Here is a 22107-nt window from a genome sequence, read left to right on the forward strand (position 1 = left end):
TCAGTTACAGGGATGCCCTTCAGTAACCCAGTGTCAAATTCATATCTTCACCCCCTGAGCATCAGGCATAGGGAAGAGCAGCCACTCAATCATCTGCCCAGGCAGCCCCAGCCAAACCTGTTGGAAGAAGGAGTAGAGAAGATGTCTCACCAGCTTCAGGTTACAGAGAATCACAGCACCCTTACATCCAGTTTGGGAAGAATGGTTGGAAGAAAGAGCAAAAGTCCTGTCATTACCCACATCTGTGTGTACCACTTTAATCTTCTTTCCACACAAATATAATTCCAGAACACTTCAGACACACATGCATGATTGGTCAGCCCCTCTGGAGTGCACAGCAGGTCTGTGTGCAAACATGGAAGCTCAGCAGGGTGAGTAATACCAGGGGAGCATACACTGGGGAAGGTTGAAGATCTTGGTAGCAATAAAAGATGACCATGCCTTCAGGGACTGGAATGGCATCAAATTCCTGTCTAGGAAAAGGCCTGCCTTGTTTGTCCTAGCTACCCAATTTCCCACCCCCAAGGGAAGACATTCCATTGGGGCTTCTGTGCCTTGTTTTCAGGTTCACACTATGCACACAGCACTGGGCCAATGCGGTTCTTTCTTCCAAGCATCTTCTCAGTCCCATTGCATACACAAGCATGGTCATGCCCTAATCTTTTTGTCTATAGCAGCACAACAAAGATAGAGATCATGGCCAGAACTTCAACATTGTGGAATGTGAAGACCGTGATAAATGAGGAGCATATCAGATTATGGCATGTTTGTTACCCATCCTGGTCTGTTGACTTCTGTGGCCGCCATAGACAGGCCCTAGTAGTCATCCAGCACCTTAGCTGTCTCCTGAATGTAGCTATATTATTTGATTTTTGTGACCTTTACTCCAGGCCCAGAAACTTGGCACTGGCATTGCTGCTTTGGAAAACAGAGAATCTGTTCTGGGAGCCTTTCTAAGGGTGTCTATTCAAGAAGAACCAGAGCTCTGGTCTCAGCAGATTTAGTCACTGCCTTCATCATTGTTTGGGGAAGATAATCCACATCCCTTGATGCCCTCCAAGGGCCATGCTTTGATCATCATTTCTCACATTTGGAAGTTGCTTGGTTGCTTGCCCACCTTTCTCCTAACATCTCCCTTAAACTTGCATACAAGAGGCTGCTATGGCTGTAATTCCCAAAAGTCATCAGGGAGGCTTAAAATACAGTTACCTGAGCTTGTCCTCTGAAGGCTGCATAGGCCTTCAAGCTGTCCTTCTAGCTATGTTAGAAGAGCACAAATAGGGATGGAACTCAGTCCCTGAAGCTTAATTTAAAAATATGAAAGGTGGAGGAGACTGGGTGGCTCAGTTGTTATCCATCTGCCTTCAGCTCAGGTCATGATCCTGGGGTCCTGGGATTGAGCCCCACATTGGGCTCCCTGCTCTGCGGGAAGCCTGCTTCTTCCTCTCCCACTCCCCCTGCTTTTGTTCCCTCTCTCACTGTCTCTCTCTCTCTGTCAAATAAATAAATAAAATCTTTAAAAATATATATATATGAAAGGTGATGTAGACTTTTCTGGCCACCCAGTGGGAAGAATTCTTCTTTTAGGAAAGAGTCTTTTTCTATTCATTCATTAATTCATTCAACAAGTATCTATTGAGAGTCTATTCCATGCCCAGCATTGTGTTAGGCCCTTGGAATAGAGATGAACAAGGCTTAGGAGCTCACAGGTTGGTGTGGAATACTGAAAGATAAGGACTCTGCTGCAGGCTCTTAAAACACTGCTAGTTTTAGGGATATTCAGAAATACTCCAGTTCTCCTCATTTTCCCAACACAAGAAGGATTGTATTTCCCTGCTTCCTGAGAAATTAGACATGACTGTATGACTTGCTTTGGCCAATGATATGTGAGCAGAAGTGTGATGTACCATTTAAGGTGAAAGTTTTTAAGAGACAACATATGTTTCTATATCCCATTTTCCCTACTTTGGGAATTGTGGAAAAATATGTAGAGATGGATTATCTACCAGTCCCAGTTTTTGAGTGACTACCGTGAGCATAGCTTCTGACCAACACACAAGAGATAAACTTTTGTTGTGTTAAACTACTGAGATTTGAGGGTTATTTATTACTACAGCATAACCTAGCCTATCTTGACTGATACATACTAGCTCTGGAGAATGAGGGTTTTCCAGCCTTCTGTGACCTAAGAAGAACCTTTTTCAAGATAAGACCAATCTATTAGTTGAGGAACACCTGGAGTGTGTTGGGGAGCCTCTCAAGCTAGATCAGATGATATCCCCTATAATAGCAATGGCTCACAAAGGGATCTTTGCATCTCTCCTCTTTTGTGCTCACACCTTTGGGCTTCCCCAGCAAAGCTGCCTTCAAGCAGTTAACTTTCCAGTTTAGGGCGTTCCCTAAGAGAGATGACTGGTGCTTCCAGCAGCCTGTGCTTCCTTTTATCACAGGCATTGTCACATTGTTTATCTGTCTGTCTACCTCACTAGACTATGTAGGCCCAGGTATAGGCCTGACATGATATCCAAATTGTAATAGGTAGCCAATATCTACTTTTTTAATGACTACATTTTGAATGAATGAATGAAGCCTTCTGCTGCCGCCCTTGCACACTATGTCTTTGACATGGGTAAGAGTGAGTCCCTTGAATAAAGCATGAAGAGGTAGAGGAAACAGGCAAGTGTGTCTTTGGGTTACCATTCCTTCTCTGTAGAGTAATGGTGCCATGAGAAGAGTTGTGTTGTCAGAAACCCTCGTCTGTAGCATCTGCTCTGTCCTTCCACCTCTCATTTCTTAACTGTGTGATCCTGAGCAAGTCTTTTAACTTCTAAGTAAAATTTGTTGTGAGACTTAAATGAGAAAATAGACATAGTTCATGGAATGTCACAGATACCTTCCAGCTTATTGTTCTCTGACTCAGCAAGCTAATGACAGAACTGGAAACAGAATCTAAGTCTCCTAAAGCCCAGTCTGGAGTTCCTATGCTGTTGGTAAGAGGAATCTGAGAATCCATGATGTCATGGATATGAAAATAAGTGCATTAAAGAAATAGCAGTTTGATGCATTGCTCTGTATTTTCATGGTGTTTGATTCTCCCATTCTTGTTAGAACTAGGGATTGGGGGAGGGGAGGTGGTTCTGCTTTTTAACCCACTCACCAAATAGGTTTCTGCCTTACTCACCAATGAGGTATTGGTGAAGGCTGAAGCCTGGCTACAATCCCATTAGGCAATGAACCCCTGGGCATTTATTTCCAAGGCTATATAACTCATACTTTTCCTGGGCTAAGTAAATTGGCCCTGTATCCCCAGGATGGATCCCTGCCCTGTAGCATTTTAGCATTCTGGCATAAATAACTCCATGCTGAAGTAGAAGAGTTGATTGTGATTTAAATAACATTTACATAAAATAAACACACTCTGCCTTGAGTATTAATTAATGAACAACCAAAAGCTCCTGTGAACCAATAAGGAAAATTATCAATATCTATGTAGGGGCTGAGTGGCCTAGATGCACTGTGAGCAGGAAAATGAGGATTGGCATACAGAATATCACACATATTTGTATATGAAATATACACAAGCATTTTGTTTTTATTTATTTATTTTGTTATGTTACGTTAATCACCATACATTACATCATTAGTTTTTGATGTAGTGTTCCATGATTCATTGTTTGCATATTACACCCAGTGCTCCATTCAATACGTGCCCTCTTTAATACCCATCACCAGGCTAACCCATCCCCCCACCCTCCTCCCCTCTAGAACCCTCAGTTTGTTTTTCAGAGTCCATCGTCTCTCATGGTTCGTCTCCCCTCCAATTTCTCCCCCTTCATTTTTCCCGTCCTGCTATCTTCTTTTTTTTTTTTAACATATAATGTATTATTTGTTTCAGAGGTACAGGTCTATACACAAGCATTTTAGATGGGCCATGTGGTATATTGTAAGGCAGCATGTTATGTAATATATTGTGTAATTCATAACGTAATTAGATGTCAGGTGATGTTCATCGTATAGGCATGTAACCCAGATGTACACATGTTTTCAACCCTTCTTTGCTTCCCTTCTTAATTTTTGAATAACAATAGCTTGAGTATCTATTCTGAATAACACGATCTTGAATACTTCAGAAATTCGTTCTATAATGCAAAGCCACTATCTGGTAGTAGATAGATGAATTAAATTTTACAGGAATATCCAGATTTCTCTCTACCTTGAAATCCTGGACCCTAGTTCCCCTTAAGCCCGCAGTGAGAAAATTCTCTCTTCCCTGCTCCAAAGCCCTGCTCCAGTTTGAACTCTTGCCCTTGACCAAGAGTAGGAATATTTTTTATGTTTAGGGAAAAATCCCCCACCCTTATCCATAGGGTATAATCTGGCCTTAGTGATTCAGACAAGGCAATCATGATGTTCTGTATACATTTCCCCAGAGGTCAGCTGCCCAATCTTGTATTACACCATTTGGGGTACACCAAGTTCCTCCAGTCCAGGTAACACCAGGCCAAGCCCATTCTAGAACCAGTTCACAGTTCTTTTTCCAGCATGAGTGAAGAGAAACTCAAATCAGCCTCCTTTGTAGGATTCCAAGTCTCCTATGAGCAAATACTTGGGGATTTTCCCCCAAAACACAGCAATTTTCATAAACAGACCAAGTTAAGTCCACATTAAAAAACTAATCTCAGGACACCTGGGTGGCTCAGTCGGTTAAGCATCTGCCTTCGGCTCAGGTCATGATCCCAGGGTCCTGGGATCGAGTCCCACATTGAGCTCCTTGCTCAGTGGGGAGCCTACTTTTCCCTCTGCCTGCCACTCCCCCTGCTTGTGCTCTCTCTCTCTCTCAAATAAATAAATAAAATCTTTAAAAAAAAAAAAACCCTAATCTCAATTTTACAAAGGCACATTTGCTAAAGTCTCACACTTTACATTGCTTAAATAGACTACTTAGTATCTCAATCTGCACCTGAAATCAGGTTTATAATGAATTCACAGTTTCCCACAAGATAATGAGTAGATATTGCAGACTATATGACATATCGACGCCAGTTTAAGGATGGTGCCACAGAGAGAACTTATCTCCTGTGTATGAGCTGTGGCTGACCTATCACGTGAAAATGCCCAACCAGAACAGAGTTTTGCCAATTCCTGTTTGGATCAAATGGGACATTTATGACCCTTTTCTGATCCTTTATGTGATATAAGGGAACACTGCCCTGAATGGCGTGAATCAGAGCCGAAGCCTTTACTCAATGGTTTTGTTTTCTTGAATTTAAATAGTTCTTTATACAGATGTGTTATATCACATTCAACCATATGAAATTGCTGACATTCGATTTTTATTAACCTACAAAAATAGCAATTTCACATGACCCAACATAATAGTGAGAAAAGCACTTGGCACCGAGAGGCTTGGTTTTGAATCCTGGCCCTCCTGCTCAGTGACTTCTAGGCTTAGCAAGTCACAGAATGTCTCTCTGAGCTCAGGTTTTCAAATGAGATAAGGTATATCTCTGTGTGGGGTGGCAGCGGAGATTAAAAGACCGACGGAAACATGCAGTCAATGCATGGCCCGTGTTAATGGTGAAAACACTCTTGCTCATTTATTACTTTATTTGATCTTCACAATAGTCCTATGAGGTAGACATGGAAGCCATGTCTATTACTGAATTTTAAAGGGGAGGAAATTGATGCTTATAGACTATAGTTTACACAGGATTACCCAACTAGCAGGTGGCAGAGCTAGAACTGAAACCTAGATGTCTTGATTCTTGGTCTAGTAAGTATATATTCCTCTCATACACTGTGCTTTTCTGATCAATAGAATATTAAAAAAACAAAAACAAAAAACGAAAAACTAGGAGTAAACTGAGCTCCAGGAATCCTAATGCAAGGAAACATGGCACCAAAACTGAATATTCTTGAATCTTTCTGTTGATGATGTGAGGGCCTATCATGCACCCAGGGCTCTACCTACATTTTTACACATTTAATCCGTGCAATAACCCTTTGAATGGGGTGGTGAGTCTCCATTTTCCAATTAAGAAAGCTGGGGTTCAGAGTGGTTTGTTAAATTTCTCAAGGTCACATCTTCACACATGCTTACATACCCTCACAGTAATCATTTTAAGAATCAATTCCCACCTCATAGAAGATGGACCAGAATTTCCTCTTCATTTTGGATGGGAACATAAAAATCTGACTTGGGAAGAAAAGACGGAGGAGGAGTAGGGGACCCTATTTCAACTGGTCCCCAGAATTGAGCTGGATATCTACCAGACCACTCTGAGCACCCACGAAACCAGCCTGAGATGTAAGAAGATCTGGATCTCTACAAACAGAATATCGCAGGCGGTTGGTTTTGAGGTACGAAGCGGGGAGCCGTGATTCTGCAGGCAGATATCGGAGGATAAACGGCAGCGGGAGGGTGCCTGGCCATGGGGATCCTGCACCGCCGGTGAGTGACAGCCTTGTGCGCTGGGGACGGGCACAGACTCGCAGACCAGTAGTGGCGGGGAAAGGACTTTAGGGCCGCCCCGGGGCAGAAACCTGGAGCGGCGGGGTCGCGCCTGCGAATGGCTGGCAGTTTTAGAAGCACAAAGGGCAGAGACGTGCCCCGACCTGGAGGCAGGACTGGGAGCGCTGTGGAGGGGCACACAACCCAGGATGCTGCAATTTATAGCAGCACGGACAGAAACGGAGATGGTGTGGCCTGGAGGGCTCACTGAAGAACAGACTGAGGTCTCTCTGCTCTGAGGCAGAGGGTTGGAAACGGTCTCTTCTGCTCTGACTCGCGGAAGAGACGCAGAAAGCCGCCAGGGAAAGGCGCCAGAGAACAAAAGCCCCAAAGACTGATTCCCGCTGAGCCCATCCCCCACCACAGGGGGGGCAGGGCAACTCCGCCCAAACAGGGTTGCCTGAGTAACAGCGCAGCAGGCTCCTCCCGCAGAAGACAGGCTGGGAAAACAAGAGGCCAGCAACCCTAAGGTCCCAAGAAAACAGGTGCATCTTGCTTGGGTTCTGGTCAATAATTTGGACTCTATACACTCCCTCAACCACACATCAAACAGAATGATTAGAAGGAGGAACCCCAAAACAGAAAAGACTCAGAGATTATGACTTATGCCACAGATTTACAAACGGATGCAGATATAACCAAGATGTTGGAGATGGAATTCAGGCTAGCAATTGTGAAGACAATGGCTAGAATGGAGAAATCAATTAATGGCAACATAGAGTCTCTAAGGGCAGAAATGAAAGCTGAATTGGCAGAACTTAAAAATGCTATCAATGAGATTCAATCTAATCTAGATAATCTAACAGCCAGCGTAACTGAGGCAGAAGAATGTATAAGCAACCTGGAAGACAATATAATAGATAAAAAAGGAAAAGAGGAGGTCAGGGAAAAACAATTCAGAATCCATGAAAATAGAACCAGAGAAATAAGTGACACCATGAAGTGTTCCAGTGTCAGAATAATTGGAATCCCGGAGGGAGTGGAGAGAGAGAGAGGACTAGAAGATGTATTTGAGCAAATTGTAGCTGAGAACTTCCCTAATCTGGGGAATGAAACAAACATTTGCGTCCTAGAGGCAGAGAGGACCCCTCCCAAGATCAAGGAAAACAGGCCAACACCCAGGCATGTAATAGTAAAACTCGCAAATCTTAGAACCAAAGAAACCAAGATTCCTTACGTACAGAGGGAGGAACATCAGAATAACGTCAGACCTATCCACAGAGACCTGGCAAGCCAGAAAGGCCTGGCAAGACATATTCAGGGTACTAAACGAGAAGAACATGCAGTCAAGAATACTTTATCCAGCAAGGCTGTCATTTAGAATGGATGGAGAGATGCAGAGCTTCCAAGACCGGCAGAAACTGAAAGAATATGTGACCACTAAGCTGACCCTGCAAGAAATATTAAGGGGGGTTCTATAAAAGGAGAAAGACCCCAAGAGTGATATACAACAGAAATTTATAGGGACAATCTATAAAAACAACGTCTTCACAGGCAACATGATGACAATTAATTCATATCTTTCAATAATCACTCTCAACGTGAATGGCCTAAATGCTCCCATAAAATGGCACAGGGTTGCAGATTGGATAAAAAGACAGGACCCATCCATATGCTGTCTACAAGAGATTTATTTTGAACCTAAAGATACATCCAGACTGAAAGTGAAAGGATGGAGATCCATCTTCCATGCCAGCGGGCCTCAAAAGAAAGCTGGGGTAGCAATTCTTATATCAGACAAATTGGATTTTAAACTAAAGTCTGTAGTTAGGACACTATGTCATTCTTAAAGGGTCTATCCAACAAGAAGATCTAACAGTTGTAAATATCTATGCCCCCAACATGGGAGCAGCCATCTACATAAGCCAACTGTTAACCAAAATAAAGAGTCATATTGATAACAATACGTTAATTGTAGGAGACCTCAATACTCCACTCTCAGCAATGGACAGATCAACTAAGCAGAAAATCAACAAGGAAACAAGAGCTTTGAATGATACATTGGACCAGATGGACCTCATAGATATTTACAGAACATTCCACCCTAAAACAACAGAATACTCATTCTTCTCAAGTGCACATGGAACTTTCTCCAGACTAGACCACATACTGGGTCACAAATCAGGTCTCAACCATACCAAAGGATTGAGATTATTCCCTGCATATTCTCAGACCACAATGCTTTAAAACTGGAACTCAACCACAAGAAAAAATTTGGCAGAAAGTCAAACACTTGGAAGCTAAAGGCCGCTCTGCTTAAGAATGTTTGGGTCAACCAGGAAATCAAAGAAGAACTTAAAACAATTCATGGAAATCAATGAGAATGAAAACACATCGGTCCAAAACCTATGGGATACTGCAAAGGCGGTCCTAAGGGGGAAATACATAGCCATCCAAGCATCACTCAAAAAAATAGAAAAATCCCAAATTCACCAACTAACTCTACACCTTAAAGAACTAGAGAAAAAGCAACAAACGATGCCTAAGCCACGCATTAGAAGAGAAATAATTAAAATTAGAGCAGAGATCAATGAATTAGAAACCAAAAACACAGTAGATCAATGAAACTAGAAGTTGGTTCTTTGAAAGAATAAGATTGATAAACCACTGGCCAGACTTATCCAAAAGAAAAGAGAAAGGACCCAAATTAATAAAATTATGAATGAAAAGGGAGAGATCATGACTAACACAAAGGAAATAGAAACAATTATTAGAAATTATTATCAACAGCTATATGCCAATAAACTGAGCAATCTGGATGAAATGGATGCCTTCCTGGAAACCTATAAGCTACCAAGACTGAAACAGGAATTGACAACCTGAATAGGCCAATAACCAGTAACGAGATTGAAACAGTGATCAAAAATAATACCAAAATAATACCAAAAGTAATACCTATTCTACTGAAGCTGTTTCAAAAAATAGAAACAGAAGGAAAACTTACAAACTCATTCTATGAGGCCAGCATTACCTTAATCCCCAAACCAGGCAAAGACCCCCATCAAAAAGGAGAATTTCAGACCGATATACCTGATGAATATGGATTCCAAAATCCTCAACAAAATCCTAACTAATAGGATCCAACAATACATTAAAAGGATCATCCACCACGACCAAGTGGGATTTATCCCCGGGATGCAAGGGTGGTTCAACATTCACAAATCAATCAGTGTGATAGAACACATTAATAAGAGGAGGGAGAAGAACCATATGGTCCTCTCAATTGATGCAGAAAAAGCATTTGACAAAAATATAACATCCTTTCCTGATTAAAACTCTCCAGAGTATAGGGATAGAGGAAACATTCCTCAGGTTCATAAAATCCATCTATGAAAAACCCACAGTGAATATCATCCTCAATGGGGAAAAGCTGAGAGCCTTTCCCTTAAGATCAGGAACACGTCAAGGATGCCCACTCTCGCCACTATTGTTCAATATAGTACTAGAAGTCCTAGCAACAGCAATCAGACAACAAAAAGAAATAAAAGGTATTCAAATTGGCAAAGAAGAAATCAAATTCTCTCTTTTCGCAGACGACATGAGACTTTATGTGGAAAGCCCAAAAGACTCCACCCCCAAATTACTAGAACTCATCCAGCAATTCAGTAATGTGGCAGGATACAAAATCAATGCACAGAAATCAGTTGCTTTCTTATACACTAACAATGCAACTGTAGAAAGAGAAATTAGAGAAACGATTCCATTTACAATAGCACCAAAAAACCATAAGATACCTCAGAATAAACCTAACCAAAGAGGAAAGGATCTATACTCTAGGAACTACTGAACATTCATGAAAGAAATTGAAGAAGACACAAAAAGATGGAAAAATATTCCATGCTCATGGATTGGAAGAATAAACATTGTTAAAATGTCTATGTTACCCAGAGCAATCTATACCTTCAGTGTCATCCCGATCAAAATTCCAATGACATTTTTCAAAGTGCTGGAACAAACAATCCTAAAATTTGTATGGAATCAGAAAAGACCCCGAATCACCAAGGAAATGTTGAAAAAGAAAAACAAAGCTGGGGGCATCACGTTGCCCAATTTCAAGCTATATTACAAAGCTATGATCACCAAGACAGCATGGTACTGGCACAAAAACAGACATATAGACCAATGGAACAGAATAGAGAACCCAGATATGGACCCTCAACTCTATGGTCAAATAATCCTTGACAAAGCAAGAAAAAACATGCAATGGAAAAAAGACTGTCTCTTCAATAAATGGTGCTGGAAAAATTGGACAGCCACATGCAGAAGAATGAAACTTGACCATTTTCTAACACATACACAAAGATAAACTCAAAATGGATGAAAGACTTCAGTGTGAGACAGGAATCCATCAAAATCTTAGAGGAGAACATAGGCAGTAACCTCTTTGATATCAGCCACAGCAACTTCTTTCAAGATACATCTCCAAAAGCTAGCGAAACAAAAGCAAAAATGAACTTTTGGGACTTCATCAAGATAAAAAGCTTCTGCACAGCAAAGGAAAGAGTCAACAAAACAAAGAGGCAACCCACAGAATGGGAGAAGATATTTGCAAATGACACTACAGATAAAGGGCTGGTATCCAAGACCTATAAAGAACTTCTCAAACTCAACACCCAAAAAACAAATAATCAAGTCAAAAAATGGGCAGAAGATATGAAAAGACACTTCTCTGAAAAAGACATACAAATGGCTAACAGACACATGAAAAAATGTTCATCATCATTAGCCATCAGGGAAATTCAAATCAAAACCACATTGAGATACCACCTTACACCAGTTAGAATGGCAAAAATGGACAGGGAAAGAAACAACAAATGTTGGAGAGGTTGTGGAGAAAGGGGCACCCTCTTACACTGTTGGTGGGAATGCAAGTTGGTACAGCAACTTTGGAAAACAGTGTGGAGGTTCCTCAAAGAGTTAAAAATAGAGCTACCCTATGATCCAGCAATTGCACTACTGGGTATTTACCCCAAAGACACAGATGTAGTGAAAAGAGAGGCCATATGCACCCCAATGTTCATAGCAGCAATGTCCGCAATAGCCAAACTGTGGAAAGAGCCGAGATGCCCTTCAACAGACGAATGGATAAAGAAGATGTGGCCCATATATACAATGGACTATTACTCAGCCATCAGAAAGGATGAATACCCAACTTTTACATCAACATGGATGGGACTGGAGGAGATTATGCTGAGTGAAATACGTCAAGCAGAGAAAGACAATTATCATATGGTTTCACTTATTTGTGGAACATAAGGAATAGCATGGAGGACATTAGGAGAAGGAAGAAAAAATGAAGGGGGAGATATCAGAGAGGGAGATGAACCATGAGAGACTATGGACTCTGAGAAACAGAGGGTTTTAGAGGGGAGGGGGGTGGGGGGATGGATTAGCCTGGTGATGGGTATTAAGGAGGGCACGTATTGCATGGAGCACTGGGTGTTATACGCAAACAATGAATCATGGAACACTACATCAAAAACTAATGATGTACTGTATGGTGGCTAACATAACATAATAAAAAAAAATTTAAAAATGTCTCTCTAGTAAGGGGAAAAAAAAAAAGCCTGACTTGGAATTGGTGTGACCTCTGATGGCCATGTGGATGTGATTTCATAGACAGGAATTCAAGCTTTAAAATTACAAGAGTCTATAATTTAGAAAGTTCCATTACATAACAAATTACACTTGGCTGTCCACCTGGAAATTAGTCTGGGACGGGCTGGGGCTGCTCTGGAAGGGCGTGTGGACCTGGCTCCCGTTGCTGCCAATTGTTGCCAAAACACTACAATGAGCTGTGGGAAGAGCAACAGTCAGCATTGGTCAGTGTGAAAAGCCAAAACAGAGAACTTAGAGAGGATTCTAAGTGAACTCTGGGTTCCCAGAGCCTCTGAAGAAAGATCATATAAAAGTCTAAGAAAGAGAATCCCTGGTAGATATCCTGATAAGCCTAACACTCCAGAGAGGATCAATTTCCAAACAACTGTGTGTCCCTGTGCTGGGAAAATTATTCTGTCTGGAAAATCATCTCCAGTGATCACCCTACAACTTCTTGTCACCAGCTTTCAGTGCGCATCCCCTGCTCCCAACTCAATGGCGGAAGACCTCCGAATGGATTTCACGGGAGTGAGAGAGCATGTCAGTACAGCTGGGGCTCAAATAACAAGTTCCCTGGCATCTGGTTCCTTTCCTGGATGCCGGGACCATACAGCTAATTTCTGGAGAGAAAACTCCAGAATGCTCCAGATTGCTCCAGATTGGTGACCTATTCTGCTTTGTTCCTTCAAATTCTGTAGATTTCAGAGATGTTAACTATTTGCCTGGGCTGGTCTCCTATTTTTTCCTGAAATCTACTTCTCTTTGATTTCTATTAGCTTATTTAGCATTTAACCCATTGTTACCCTGATCATATCCTTTCATGAGCTCCCACTTTCCCTTTTCTTTCTTTCTCACATCCCTTGACCTGACCCTTGCTCACAGCACAGCCTGGCATCGAGAACATTGACCTTTCACCCATGCTTGGTGACCAGCCTGTTTCCTGTTTTTATCTGCAAGTGCATGACTCTGCATGCATCATGGACAGTGACTGTGCCCATTCTGAAATAAATGCCACGCCCTGCAGCCCTTGGGGCAGGAAACCACAATGAATTTTTAATTCCCAGTTGTGTCTCTGGTAATTAAGAAATAATCTGCCTCGCTTCTGCCTACTGCTTGGTACTGTCCCTGGGTATGGCTATCTTTCCTAAAGTCATTATCCTCAGGGAGTGAGTATGGGTGAGCAATATCAACAATGAGATTCTGATCACATTCTGACACGACTAATTAGATTCTCTCAGACAAAATCACTCCATGTCTAGATGGACTTAATTTTCTCCTAATTCCCTGTGCCATTTACTGCATTTTATGCGAGGTCAATGCACACTTACATTTTTCCTTTAAGTTCTGTCAGTCCCCTGGTTGCTAAATGTACCTGCTTCCAGTTTTGTTCAGAAATCCAAACCAGAAAATTCAAATACCCAGACTTCTTTGTAGCCTCTCTAATGATGGTTGATGTTAATCATAATAAATCAAAAGCACTATGAGATCCTAAGGTGTTCTATGAATCATCTAAGAAAGAGAAAAGCACTTTCTGACCCTTTTCAGTGATGAAATTATGATCCTGTTGGCTCATTCATTTAATGAATGCCTACTGTGTGCAAGGCATATGGTAGCATCTTGGGGGCTGACAGATGTATCTGTCATAGATAATATATTCAAGAAACTTGTGATTAATTTTTAAGATAAAGTAGATGAAAATGATAATGACTGACAGGAGAAAGTCATTTCCCAAGACAGGCAGAGATCAAGGATGCTCAATTTCAGAAGAAAAAAATATAGGTTAAAAAAGGGGGTGAGGAAGAAAGACTTTCCTAAGAAGAGGGAATTGACCTGAGTCTTTAAGAATGGGCAGGATTTGGGGGCGGCCTGGGTGGCTCAGTTGGTTAGGCGACTGCCTTCGGCTCAGGTTATGATCCTGGAGTCCCAGGATCGAGTCCCGCATCGGGCTCCCTGCTCGGCAGGGAGTCTGCTTCTCCCTCACCCTCCTCCCTCTCATGGTCTCTGTCTCTCATTCTCTCTCTCTCAAATAAATAAAATCTTTAAAAAAAAAAAGAATGGGCAGGATTTGAATATGCAGAAACAGGCTAGAAGGGCATCCTATGTGGAGGGAACAGCAAGCATGAGGAAAGTCAGGGTGTTTATGAAGAAGAGTGTGAGTGGCACAGAGGGTAGAGAAACAGGGGTGAAAATAGATATGTGGAAATGATCATGAACAACCTTGAATGACAGCTTTATCCCATCGGTTATGGGAGTCATTGAAGGTTTTGAGCTGGGGAGAAATGAGTTACTCTTCAAGAAGATTAACTTGAAGAGAGACTAGAAGGAACAGGATTAAAAAAAAAAAAAACTGATGCCATCATCCACAGAAGATGAATTTTCATTCTCTGATGATTGGATTATATGGCAATACCCAGTTAATCAGAACACTGGAAACTGAATCCACCTATCTCCAGCGACTCTGGACAAAGGGAAATTGGCTGTAATATGTGAAGTGTGGGGTGGTAAAAGGTCACATGTCCTGCAGTATAACATCCTTTAGTTAGCTTGAGATGTGAGTCTAAGTATCACAATGAATTAAACTCCAAGTTATAAAAACCTCCACCTTTCACATTCTGATTCACTTTAAACAATTATTTGGTCACCAGCTATGAAAAGATGACATTTCATTAAGCAGGAGAGACTTAAAATGCTAAGCAAGGTAGATGAACCCAGGAAAGAGCCTCATGACAGTTACAATTCAGAGATATGTTTAGCTATTGTTGCTGTCATCGAGAATAGCATCCCACACAGCACAGAAACAGGAGGAGCTCAGCTGCAACCATGACCAACTTAACTCTGGGCTTTCTCTATCTGGCCCATGTGCTGAAACAGCTTGAGGAATGGAAGCGTTTTTAATAAAAGTAATACATGACTGAATAAAGATATCATAGCAAAACTGTTGTTATTTAAAACAGTTTAGCACTTTATATTCATTATATTTTGATTAGCATTTCTGATAATTATTTTTCTTTTCCTTTTTTTTTTTTTTTTTTTTACATTCCCTATCCCATTCCTCCTCTGCTCAGCATGTTGCTGTCTGTGCCGAACAATTTTCAAGATTACGCCCTGAGGTGTCAATTCCTTTCTTCTAGTAGATTCCCCAACTAACTAGTTAATCTCCTGCACTCTCATTATTTTCTCCCTTAATGACGATATGTAGTAACATTCCCTGGAGACAATCCTACCAGCATTTATATTTCTTCCAAATTAGAAGAGTAGGCATCTCTCCAGATCATAAAGAATACATTTACTTTAAGGTACAGTGGAGAGAACACACACAAATTAAAGTTTGCTTAATGAAAGCCTGAGTAGTTTGCAGAAACTGTATCTTGTGCAGCTTCATGTCATCTCCAGTCTTTCTAGCCTGGTGCTCTGGTTTAATATTCCCATAATCCAGCCCTTAGGTTGGATAAATATGGGAATATAATATTCCCATAATCCAGCCCTTAGGTCCCATAAACCAGCATTAGGTTACAAAACAACTTGGGATTTCAGGACCAGAGAAAACTCCAGACACATCTGATCTCTGGCTGTAAAGTTCTGTACCTCTCTCCTGTGTTCTGCCTTGAGGATGCTTTCTCTTGGCCTATCCTTTTCCCTCTCTGTGAGGCCATCCTTTTGTTGTTTTAATCCCTGCATCATTGCCTCTTTGCCCTTCTCTTGTCTTTAAGCTCCTGGGTGTTTTTCTGTGTCCTCTGATCAGAAGCTTTGAGCTCAGTGACTCTGGTCAAGTGCCCACATTTCCAAGGATTATGAAACCCCTAGTCTGGATTCACTATGGACATCGCTAAGTGTATTCCCCCAAGCACAAGAGTTTGGCACTTCTATTCCAATAGGGACTGTGGTGACTCGTCCCCTTATGTGTCAAGTGCCATGTGACTCCTTACATAAGTGAGCTCAATCACTTTTTCTTATCAATCCTGTGAAGTCCATGTCATGGAAAAGGAAAATCATTGTACCTGCTAGTTAGTTTTAGAATTAGAATTCACCTCTTCCAAAATGTGCTGCTTTTCCTAGTCTGATCCAAATGTTTATCTGTGGATGTTTATAAACCTTCTATTGGAGCCTCTAAGGGTTAAATGGCTCATTCAGGCATTTGAGAGAGAGGCCAGGGATTATTAGATTTACCATTAAATTGAGGGGACATCAGTCTATTTCAAGTATAGGGAGTATTTATTACTAAAAAAGCTAGAGCTTTAAAAGGTACAGTGGGGGGAGTCAGTGTTTTGGTAGTAGAATAGAACATCTATTAGTTGGGTGAGGGTCCTTTGACTTCAAGCAAGAAAAACAGATTCTTCCTACCTCAAGTTTAAAAAGAAGACATCCTGGAAGAATGAGTAGTAGCTCTCAAAATTGAAGAAATGCATAATTATGCCAAACAGAATCAAGAAGGGTAGGGGCCAGGGCAGCCCTGGGAATCCATGTAAGAGGAGCCAATTGATGGTCTTGTCAGGATAAATTAGTTCCAACTGTTTTTTCCATCTACTAATGATTCCAAGTTTCAGGAGACAGACCAGTTGAAGCATCATGACTGATAGCCCCACCAACAAACATAATTGCAAAGCACTTTGAGAATATCAAACCAGCTATCCCTTTATCTTTCCAGGTAGTTAAAGTGCAGTTGTTTTCCATTTTATACAACCCTGGGGCCTCAGCCCACTCTAGAAGATTCCTTCTCTACTACCACCCAGAAGAGCAAACACTTTCTTACCTCTGTTAGCCCATGAAATTTTTCCTCCCATCCACTCCTTTACCTTCCAAACTTGGTGATGCCCAATTTCTAACCAAGTATTGGCCACAACAATTTAAAAAAATATATGAATCGATTTTTGTATTGTTCCTAAGTTAGTGTCACCATGACTGCATCAGAGCAAGTGGCAAAGGGAGGAATGCAAGTTTTAAGAAGTACATGCTGAGTACCGAATATATGCAAGCCCATATTCCCAGTGGACTAAAATACTTCCCCCTTTATCCTCCTCCCCTTCCTCCTCATTCTCACCTTTCATCCCAGACAGGATCTTAGTGTGTTAGTCCCTGCAGCCAAACACTGGTCTGACCTAGTCTTTTGATCACTCTAATTTCTCTGCAGTCAAAGAAACATGGCCTGAGTCTGATTACCTCACACTCATCAAGAAAAAAAAAAAAAAGATAATCTTAAAAAGAAGTCATATTTACATTAAATGCACTGTTGAGTGACACATGGCCTTCTTCTTTTCTTTGATTCTTGTTCTCTCACGGCCTCTTCACTCCTATGGGAGCATTTTCTTCCATTTCCTTCTTTCATTTGTTCCCTGTCTCTTTTGTACCCTCTCTTTCCTTCTTTCTTTCCCTCTTTATTCTTTTGGAGTCTTTCCCTTTTTCTCCTTCCTATTCAGATAAAAACTAAAGTACAGAAAGCCATTGTCTGAAGCTGGTGAGATCAGCCCTCCCACCAAGGGTCAGACTTTCCTCCTTCCCTTGACTCCACACCCTTTCCAGGCTCCAGTGGACCCACCATCTGCAGATTTTCACCCTTATAGCTGGCTTCTTCACTGAACCAATTTTCTTCATATGTCACCAGGGAAATAAAACCTACAGTGAAAATGATAGTATTGGTTTCCTGTTTTACATTACTGGTAATAAAAATCACAGAACTTCTCCTCAGAGAAAGAACCCTGGCATGCTAGGACCACAAACAACATTGGAAAGGGGAAAGCCACATCACCTCTCCCTGGAATAACAGAAGCCACGGACCAGTTTGAACCTGAGCTCATTCTAGATATTCCTAGGCTCAGAATAATTTGTATGGGTTGAGGTGGAGGCAGCAGAGGAAAATAAAAATCTGCTGAAAATGTTCTTTTCTTCAAAACCCAGGAGACTCCCTGAAGTGATCTTAACAGGAGAAACTCCCAAGTGGGAGGAGAGGAACTGTTTAGACCCCTTAAACAATGTATTAAGATGGGAGTCAAAATGGAACATAGGTGAAATTGATGCATGCAGATGGAAAAGGAATGTTTGGAAATCAGCTCACACCACTAACTTGTTATGTGATCTTGACCTTGTCACTTAACCTTGCTGGACCTCATTTTCACTGTTCATAAAAATGAAGAAGAAAATGTTGAGATTGCTGATTTCTAACATTTCTAGCTCCAAAAATCTACCGTTCTAATCAAGACTGGAAGACTGTAGCTAAAGCTAAAGCTATTTAGAGAGGTTTTCTCTATAACCCACTTGGGGAGTGATAGGTAATTACCAACATGAAACCTCAGCAATTGTCTTGCTCCTTCTCAGAATTTTCTGGCTTCTCTATGATTCAAAGAGGTAATGTGCTTGGGCTTGTAGGTGACCTGTTGATTCTGGCTTTCCCCTTTCCTACCTTGTAATCCAACCAAGACACTGAGGAAAGAGCTAACTAGACAATTGTAAGCATCAAAGAGAACAGGTAGAATAGCATGTATCAATGGTCCCAGGTGGAGACTGCCAGGAGCACTCTGCACAGGACGCAGTGGGCCTGCTGGAAAAAAAAGAATAACAAAGAATTTAAAAACTGACAAAATATTCAGCCTCAGGAACAAGAGGAAAGTTAGAGGCAACCTTCCCCTCTTAGTGGGAAGACTTTCTGAGAATGAGTTGAGATTCTGTGATGGTTATTTTCCTATTTGCTCTCAGATTGGTCCCCTGACTTTCTCCAGCAAAATGTATTTCCCAGGCTCCCTTGCCAAGTGTCTTCTCACCAGGCTCAGCTCATGAAAGACACTACCAGGAGACTGGAGCATAGGAGGAAAACAGAAGACAGGGGATTTCACCGCCCCCCGCCCCTGCCCCTCTGCTTCAGGGTTGGGACACAGCCTCATCAAGGGCTGGGACTGTTCAGGGATCCACACTCCCATGGCAGGTCTGCCTCTTGGGCTCTATCAGTACTACTTAATCCCCTAGGAATGGTTGCAGATTGTTAATGTTGCTAATCTCTTGAGTTGTCTCACTCTCCCCACATTGACTTTTCAGCTCTTCTAGCACCTTGGATATGTGCTTCCCTATGACAGTTCTTCTGTTGGACTACTTGACCTGGGCTTTCTCTTCCTAACCACACCCTGGTGCAGATACCTGATTCTGACCATGTGCCAACACTGATGTACTGCCTGTGTGCAGGAATACTTTGGGTACAACTCTAATACTGCAGTTCCAGGGACACTGTCTCAAAAAGCCCTCCCCACCTTGATAAGAGCAAGATGGTCAGTTCAGTGGCTCAGTGGTGATAAAGTCAACAATGACAGTGACAAGGACAGGTGGGCCAGCATTGGTGCCTCCATAAGTGGCACACCAAGCCCACATGGTGGAACAGAGAAATCGCATTAATGACTGTTGCAGAAGAACTTTAAAGTCTGCCTCTGACTGTGTGTGATCTGGACAAATCTACCTGGGAAAGGGAAGGAACTTGAGAGGTTCTATCGGTCCAGAAACAAATATTATCATTACCACTGCAATTATTCCCACAATCCTTGGTTGTTCTCACTCACAGTTCTGTTTCCTAGGGGAGAAAGGATGTAAACAATAATTTGCACAGCACTTTTAAGCTTTGATATCATTTGATACTCACATCTTAGATGAAGAATTTTGATATTCTAAAAACTACAAGCTTATTATGTTACTAATGTACTTACATTACTATATTAATTAGTAGCACAGATTAAACCAAAATCCAAGTTTTCTGACCCCAATTTCTGGGCATTATGAAAAGCATATGGCTAGTGGCAGTGAGAGATGCCAATAGCTTGCCAAAAGCATACACAGAGAAGGTGGAGCTGCTGGGAGCAAAGCTCAACCTATATATATGTGTACCGTAATAACTACCATACTAAATGTGTATTTAGATGTTTATATCTCTGTCTAGATTATAAGCTAGGAAGCAGGACCAAGTAAGAGTCCACTCTAACTCCAGTGTCTGTCAGACTTAAGGTCTAGAAAGTGCCCAAAAACCATTTGTTGGTTGAACAGATGAATGAGGACAAAGAGAGCCACTGACCAGGCCAAAACAAATATTGATGGATTTGGAAATCAGGATCTGATAATAGAGTCAATCATATAAGAGGATTATGTGAAATAAATGGCTTCCTACATATCTTAAGATGTGGAAAGTGTCTTAGGATCCCACTTAATATTTTCTCATAGACCTAGAATTCAACCCTAAGAGATCCATTCCTTTGGTCTTTGAGAGTCTGTATGGCAAAGTAAGTTATCTTTGACACTGTGGAATAATGATAGCTTGATTTAAAAAAAAGAAAAAAGGAAAAGAGAGTGGATCTCTGAGCAGTCCTACTTCTGGGTATTTGCCCTTTAGATACACCTGCACACATGTGAAATGATGTATGTACATGGTTTGTGCAACAATTTTTTAACAGCAAACACTCCAAGTGTCCATCTATTGGGAGTTGTAAGCAAACTGCAAGGTTTTCTATGCATTTATAAAGCAAGAGATTTAAAGCAAGATTCTTAAAGCAAGAATCAAGACGCTCTTTATTTATTGATATAGAGTCATCTCTGGGGTATATTGTGAAGGGAAAAAAGCAAGATGGACACTGTATATAATGTAATTTTGTGGAAGAAAAAGGAAGTAATAAAAAGGAATATTCTTATCTGCTTTGTTTACATAAAATAGCCCTAGAAGAATACAAAAGAAACCAATACAAAAGCTTACTGGCAGGAAACAGGAGTGGAGGAAATGATCTGAATGGAACGTGGTGAAAACAAAATTTCTGGGACATCATGGGAGCAAGACTTCTTAACATACATCTACTGAAATTGTTTTGGTTTTTGAATATTGGAATGTATTAACTAATCAAAATTTCAATTTAATGTAATTTAATTTAAAGAGAAGATCCCATCAAGGAAACGGGAAGACACTGAGGACAAGCTATAGCGCTCTCAGACTTCTTCCTTCCTCAGTCCTCCAAAAATATATGATAACCACTGAGCCCTACAGGTGTTTCACTTTTACCCTACTATAGCACTTGCTTAATCTGCCTGATGCTGGAATTATTGCACCCACTTCAACTATTTTTGGGTCTTCCTCAGTCCCTAGATTGTTAATCCCTAGAGAGCAGAGTCCATGACCGACTCCTTTTTTTCAACTTTGTGGTTTCAGGCATATAAAAGAACTTTTAAAATAAATAAATCTTTGTTAAATGGAATTGAATTTTTCCTACTGCCAAATCTAATTCTGCCTTCAAAATCCTGAGCATGAGCCAGAGATTTCTCCTTCCTTCTCCTCAAAAAGCATTTTTAGAATTCATTTAGTAAGGGCACACTTGCTGGTTTCAGAAATGGCTTTCACAGTCCCCTAAAGTGAAAGGGGAGCTCTTTCCACTCACTATCAAGCAGTAGTGGTAGGGGGCTGGCACTGGTTAGGAATATGAGTAGATTAGTTGTTGGTAATGCTGCTACAACTGCCTACCTGATTAGGCTGATTTGCTAAAACCTCAATGCCTGACATCCTACCTGGAATGTGGTAGATAGTCAATGAATGCATGTGTGAAAAAACAAACACACTCCCTGGATTCCTATGCCCACTCATTGGAGAGATAGGACAGCTGTCTGGACAAAACCTGAATTACATCATCCTTTTGGACTTTGAGTCTTGGGTTCTCCATCTGCACTCATAGGGCCTATTTACAGCTAATTCAGCATTGCCATTTCCAGACTCACGGGCAAGCATGTGCCTTACAAGGGTCTGTGATTCACTCACCCTTTTATCCAAGATGACTGCCCCAGCCCCCTACCACTACTGCTTGATAGTGAGTGGAAACAAAAACCCAGACACCCCCTCAGGATATGAGCTACCAGAAGCTAGATGGGGCATTGGGGTCCCAGATAAATGGTCTGATACTCAGGCCAGGATGCCAAACAGAAACCCCATCATAAGAACTGACCCCTACAGTGGCCAAAAGAAGATATGGACTTGATGGGGATATGGTTGCCCATAA

At 41.4% G+C, this 22107-nt stretch overlaps 1 long non-coding RNA gene across 1 annotated transcript; it reads right to left on the reverse strand.

Annotated features, from left to right (window-relative positions):
* Positions 1–15153: 15153 nt before the first annotated feature.
* Positions 15154–21779, reverse strand: LOC118025640. The gene is made up of 2 exons (XR_004683374.1): positions 19604–21779; positions 15154–18641 (listed from the first exon to the last, which is right to left on the reverse strand). It is a non-coding gene; the product is annotated as an uncharacterized LOC118025640 (long non-coding RNA).
* Between the last annotated feature and the right edge of the window lie 328 nt (positions 21780–22107).

Source organism: Mirounga leonina, unplaced genomic scaffold (genome assembly GCF_011800145.1).
Source record: "Mirounga leonina isolate KUSES-001 unplaced genomic scaffold, KU_Mleo_1.0 Mir_201, whole genome shotgun sequence".
NCBI lineage: Eukaryota > Metazoa > Chordata > Mammalia > Carnivora > Phocidae > Mirounga > Mirounga leonina.